General features: G+C 46.3%; 1 pseudogene; it reads left to right on the forward strand.

Annotated features, from left to right (window-relative positions):
- Positions 1-1,234: 1,234 nt before the first annotated feature.
- Positions 1,235-2,488, forward strand: LOC148532369 (protein kinase C delta type-like; annotated as a pseudogene).
- The last annotated feature ends 4,636 nt before the right edge of the window (positions 2,489-7,124 follow it).

A 7,124-nucleotide genomic window follows, 5' to 3' on the forward strand; every position in this document is an offset into this window, starting at 1 on the left:
GCTGTTTTCCTAGGTGCTTTGCAACAGGTGTGCTTGGTAACTGTCTCACATTTAAAAGCAAAGTTACTGTGAGCTTTAAACCTTGATAGCATACCCTGAGTATAACACTAATGTGATGGCTATGTCCATGTTATAAATCTGAGCAATAGAGTAGGGACTTGCACTAAAGTGGGGTCCCGTGACGGCGGCTGCAAGCTTAAATGCATTGATCAATTCATGAACCAAAACCCCACTGTTTATTATGTTTATTATTATTATTGTTAGTTATTATGGTGAGTGCAGAGCCCCTGTCATTTCTATTTAAACAATGTGGTCACATACCATGTTGCACCCCATATCTAGGAATGGTGAGTGCCGTGGATTAGTGCTTTTTATATATATATATATATATATATATACACACATAGACGATCGTATGTATATTTGCATACGTACACGTAGATGCTCATATGCGTATTCACATACATACCTATGCACATTTGCTATTTCAATATACAGATGCACATATGCGAACGCATACATATAAAAGGGTTCCCACACATTATAGTTAATAACCAATGTTATTAAAGGTTTTGTTAGCTAATAATTACAATGTAATATGTACTTAAACGAGATCTAAGGTTCAGAATACAGTGGACATGTCATTTTTGGTATCATACTAAATCTCTGTTTATTTGCAGACATCCGTATCTATCTGCAAAGAAGTCGCATCATGCGTCCGCTAGTTATTGATGATCAGGAGTTATTGAATAGAAATGTTATAACTTGCATGCAGTGTTGTAGCCAGTATTAACCAGTTGTTCGGCGGGAAACTATACAATGTGACTGTTGGAGGATTGAGCCATACCCCTGATGACACCATATGAACTGACCAACGACCAGATTGACCAGAAGCAAGAGCCAATAAGAACCTGTCAATTTGTCTCTTTGTTAACTCTGAAACCTGTAAGGTATATAAGCTGTGTGCTGACCTCAGTGTATGGGACATCTTCCATGCGACCGCAGGCTTCTGGATTGATGACTGTATACTGGGACCAGTGCGCAAGCGTATGTATCGGTTGTACTATTTTCATTGCTTTTTACTCTAATTGTTAAATCTTACATCGTGTTACTTTTTACATAAATAACTTTTTGTGCTTTGGAACCACATGATTGGACTGGAAAGCAATTCTTTCTTAAGTGACTTGCAGCGCTAAATAGCGACTGTTAGGAATCAATAAGATCAAGGGGAGGGATGCAGTCATTGGGCAGGCCAGACAAACCTTTCAAAGAAAGAGTCTATGAAAAAGAAATCACGCAAAGCAGCTATACAGAGACATTGGGACCGGTTTGCTGGATTTCAAAAAAGAAGAAAAATCAATTCATAACAGCAATTAGCATAGGCCAACCAGGCATCCCACCAGTTCAGCAAACTGCAGAAGAGAGCTGCTCTAAGCCCACCAGCCACCAAAGCACAGAGACTGTCCCCTTAACAGTGGAAACATTTACTTTTCACTCAAAACTTGGAGAGGGAGGTTATGGCAAAGTGATGCTGACAACAGATGCTATTCGTAGGGAATGAGTGGCAGTTAAAATCTTAAAGAAGAGAGCACTAATAGAGTATGAGGACAGTTTGGTAGAGTGTCGGGTCCTTGAATTGGCACATGAGAGCATTTTTCTGATCCATGGTAATGCAGCCTTCCACACAGAGAGCTATCTATACTGTGTAATTGAACTGGCTGGCGGAGATCTGTTCAATTTTGTGAATGAGACCTCAGAGCTAGACCTCACCACAATAACATTTATAGCTGCTGAACTGATTTGTGGATTGCAGTTTATACATTCAAGGGGGATCATTCATCGGGACATAAAATTGGATAACATTCTGCTGACCACAGAGGGTCATGTTAAAATCACTGACTTTGGTCTGGCCCTACTGAATGCATTTGGGGAAACCGATGCCACAGACTTTGGTGGGACACCTGGCTATAATGCTCCAGAAATGATAAACTGCCAGCCATACAGTGCAGGTGTTGACTGGTTCCCATTTGGTGTTATTGTTTTTATACTCACCATAGTATCGTGCCCTTTCCCTGGAAAGTCAGCATCAGAGGTAGAGGCAATGATCCTTACGCATGAACCTGCATTCCCAGGCCAAACAGATCCTATAACAGAGGACATCTTACCAAAGCTCCTGTGTAAAGAACAGTCCCTCCAGCTCGGGGTAAATGATAATGTGCAAGAGCATCTCTTCTTCTCTTTCATTAACTGGGAAGAGACAGAGACTGGAAAAACTGCATCCCCAGTCACACTGCACAAGGACTTTATGGATATAGATAAAAAACAGCAAATTCTTGTGCCCCACAGTGAAATTTTTAAAGAATCAATTGTTGCCACAAACCATAGGCTTTTTGATAATATTCAATTTGTGTGCCCCACATGGGGTGACTCTTATCACAATGTGCCAATGGAAGCAGATACTATACCATCAGATGAAGACCTACACTAACAGAAAAATCTGCGGTCCTAAAAACATTTTGTTTCTGGCTGTGTGTGCTGCCTGCCTCGACCTCTGCTACGTCCCCGGAGTTGCACTGTCTGCCGCCTGCCCGAAGCACCACCTATGAGCGCAGCGGTAAAGTGGACGTGTACTGCTACATCTGAGAGGTGTGCTATAAAATTGATTTACATCCATATGTAAATGAGCCCCAAAGCAGTCAGTAAGATCTACTTGTTGATGAAAACACAGTGATACTTTAAAAAAAAATGCATGTAGCCATACGGACCATTGTGCCTTATAACAAATGCGGGTAAATTACATTAATCAGTGGCAGGCTGGGCCGGGGGCAGGGTGCCATGTGCCCCCCGGGCCGCAGCGTCATGCGAGCCGCGGGCAGTCTGTGTCACTGTCGCACAGACTGCACCGCGTGTTTAGCGCTGACCGGATGGAGTTAGGTCAGCGCTACACAAGTGACAAACACACAGCCGCCGGCACCGGCAGCTGTGTGTTTGTTTTGATCAGCAGCCAATGAGAGTCTGTCAGACTCTCATTAGCTGCTGCTGCCCCCACTGCAGGAGCCGCTCCATCTTCTGGCTCCCGCAGTGGGCAATGGGAGAGGCGTCATAACATCATATGACGTCTCTCCCATAATGCAGAGCAGCCCGGCCCGGGAAGGACAGACGGAGGAACGGATGGCGATGGCGGGAGCGGGGATTCAAGTAAGTGTTTTTTTGTTTGTTTGTTTTTTTTACTACGTGTGTCTACTGGGGGGGGGGGAGGCTGGCACTACAAGGGGGAGACCACTACTGGGGGAACCACTACTGGAGGCACTGCAAGGGGGGGTTACTACTAATGGGGGCAATACAAGGGGGGACTACTACTACTGTGGGCACTACAAGGGGGGGACCACTACTGGGGGCACTACAAGAGGGATGGACTACTACTGGGGGCACTACAAAGGGGGAACCACTACTGGGGGCACTACAAGAGGGAGGGACTACTACTGGGGGCACTACAGGGGGGGCACTACAAGGGGGGACCACTACTGGGGATTATAACTGCGGGCACTTCAAGGGGGGTCTACAACTGAGGGGACTACTACTGGGGGCACTACAAGGGGGGGACTACTACTACAAGGGGGGACTACTACTGGGGCACTACAAGGGGGGGACTACTACTACTATGGGCACTACAAGGGGAGGGGACAACTACTAGGGGCACTGCATAGGGGGGAGGGGACTACTACTAGGGGCACTACACAGGGGGGAGGGGACTACCACTGGGTGCACTGCATCAAGGGACCACTGCTGGGGGCTCTATAAAAAGGGAAATACCGGGGGTACTGCATAGGGGGGAGACTACAACTGGGGCCACTATTTAAGGGGCACTGCATAAGGGTTACCACTATTGGGAGCACTGCATGGGGGGGTGGACTGCTACTGGGGGTACTATATAAGGAGCACTGCATAGGGGGTACCATTACTGGGGGCACTATATAAGGGGCTTACTACTGGGGGCACAAGGGGCACTGCACAGGGGGGACCACTACTGGGGGCACTGCATAGGGGTATCACTACTGGGAGCACTACTGGAGGCCTGCATAAGGGGGTCCTCTCCTGGGGCACAGGGGGGCACTGCATATGGGCACCACGACGGGGCTGTCCCTAATCTTTATTTTTACTTTACATTAATCCCATATGGACCCACTTCCTCCCTGGAACACTTGAGGGGGGGGCGCCATAGCACGCACATTCTTCGGGCACCCTGGCTACACGCTACTCCTCTGCCAGGGCCACCTGCATGCATTTGCCCCACAGGCTAAAAGTTGCCAGCCAGCCCCTGACATTAATGATCCAATTTAAATGTATACATCTCTGTTTTTAGTTTTAACATAACAGCTACATAAGGAGGGTAAGGTGCAATCAGAGAGATCGCTAGACTCTTCAGGGAGACAGGGAGATTGCTGCTATTTCAGGGAGTCTCTCTGACAATCAGGGAGAGTTGGCAAGTATGGATTGTACTGATGGTTTCACTATTCTTCTAACTAGTACGGAAGTGTGTATGGTAAAGTGGGCGTCCTTATGTAGTGCTGAGTTTGCATTGCGTTCGCAGTGGTTTAGCTTGCTATCGCAGTTGAACTGCGTGCGTACGCAGTATTGTGATTCGTAGTGAATCAGGCCCACAGACCTCTGTGATTTGCAACATTTGTAGAACTGTGTATGACCGAGTCTGAATCTTTGCAAAAGGGCTCCAATGCAAATAGTTGCAACTTTTCTCATGCCAAGTTCCATTGTGCTTAATCTGCGACTTTGTACGTGTGTGACACAGAACCAGATTAAGATCTCTCAGGTCCCTAGGCAAGATACTGTTTGCGGCCCCCGTCCCGATCTGTTCACACAAGGAATACCATTTCTAGACATACTGGAGCCATAGTCACCCAGTTACACCCACCCAGGTGCAAGTGAAGATAGGTGTGAGATACATATGATTCTGATAGGGTACGCACCACCCCTTTTTTTTTGTGACCGCCATGCACTACAGAGAGCATTTTTGTGACTGCCATATAATACAGAGACCATTTTTGTGGCTGCCATATAATAATACAGAGAATATGTGAATGACCGGTATATAATACAGTGAGCACTGGCCACCATATAATACAGAGAGCATGTGAATGACCACCATACAGATGTGTTCACATACATCTAGCCCCATTGTGCGTTAAACAATCCTTCTAGCCGCACCATGCTGTGGCCTGATTTGGTAGTGCTGACTTTTTCTCTTAAAATGAATCTTATTCACAAAGCAATGTGAATAAGATGCACAAGCAGCTTATGCTGATTAAAATGATATGTGGCATGCCTATATTCTGTGTGCGACTGTGGCTGTATCTGCATGCAAAATTCTAAGTTACAGTGTCAGCGGCTGTGACTTTGCCCTTTGCAAATAAGATGCATTTTAAGGAAAAAAATCTCCCGAAAAGACACTCTCGCATTATGTTTAATGCGACTTGTAGTGCACGGATCATAGATGTATGTGGACACATCTGTATTTACAGAGAGCATGTGAATGACCACCATAAAACACAGAGAGCTTGTGAATGACCACCATATACTACAGAGAGCATGTGAATGACTATGATACAATACAGAGTAGTTTTGAGACTGCCACACAATATTATCCCCTCATACTAAAATAAAATCCCTCCTAAAAAATCATTAACTACTTCAGGATGATCACAGCAGCCCCATTTACCATAACTGACCCCTCCCCCATATAAACAATCCCTTATCCACATCAGTAATTCCATTCACAGTCATTACTGTAACTCCCCAAAAAAGCATTAACCCTTTCATCTTAATTCAGCCTAATAAAATCGACACACAACTTACTCCCATATACTATAAACTATCCCCAACAATACCAATTACCCCCTCCCTTTCATCTTTCCATCCCATTCCACCCCCACACCCACTTAACTGTTGCTATTCTGTTCTCACTGTGACTCTTCCACCATGAGGCTGCTGCTGATTTTCCAAGGGTCAGATGAGCATGTGATGGACTCCTCCAATCAAAGAAAAGCACATGCTCCTCTGACCACTCAGCAGCGTCTCATGGGATTTACCCAGTAATGCAATAGTGTGCCCATATCCTCTGCATGTAGCTGCTGGGCCCCATTAGCCCTTGGCTCCGGCAGCCTGGGCAGTTGAAAGGTGGGCCCCATAGCCATATGGTACCGCTGCTGGGCTCCGCCTCCCAGTCTGTGTCCTACAGTCAGTAATAGGCAGGTGCCTGGCTGCCTAGGATCCCCGGGCCCTAGGCAGCCGCCTTGACAGTAATCCGGCTCTGGGTGGAGAGGCATATAATGATCTTACAACCTATTTCCCATCACTGTTATCAGAGTTTGTACATCAGTTTGCATCTAATGCTACACACTACTATACATAGTGCCATCCATACACACTGCATGTTGCAGTGCACAATGGCGCAATGTGTAGTTCCATGCTGCATATAGAAGCATGGCATCGTTCATCACATTGTCCCATCTGCTGTGCTGCAGAGAAGATGAGAAGATGTCATGAATGACACACGAGCACACAAAAGTGCGTACACACTAGACGGTGTGGACGATATGTCATTCCAATTTGGCTCAAAGCGACAAATCATAAAATACAGTATATCGTCTAGTGTAGGGGTGGGCAATAAGCGGTGCTCCGGCTGTTGTAGAAAACCACATCCCAACATGTCTTGCCACAGTTTAGCTATCTGGCCATGCTTATACTGTTGCAAGGCATGCTGGGAATTGTAGTTCAACACTACACCCACAGCTATAGCGAGCGGCCAGGAAGATGGTCGCGATGGTCAAGACCATCGCGACCATCGGACTTGCGACGAGACCCTTGTGGTAGGGTCTCGTTGCCGCAAGCCCTAGAGTGCTTTCGGCTCTACCAGAGCCGAAAGCACTCCCACTGACATCACTGCGTGTGTATTAGCAACTGTGATCCTTACTGATTCAGGCCCTTTGTCAGGGCCCCACTCTGTCGCACAATCCCTAAAAATGGAATACTCTTAAATTACACAGGTCTGGTTCAATTGGAAATTGGCAGTCTGCCAAAAACCTTTGTGAAAGCTACAAAAGTTTAAT

This window comes from Taudactylus pleione, unplaced genomic scaffold, assembly GCF_031769625.1.
Source record: "Taudactylus pleione unplaced genomic scaffold, aTauple2 ptg000078l, whole genome shotgun sequence".
NCBI classification, from domain to species: domain Eukaryota; kingdom Metazoa; phylum Chordata; class Amphibia; order Anura; family Myobatrachidae; genus Taudactylus; species Taudactylus pleione.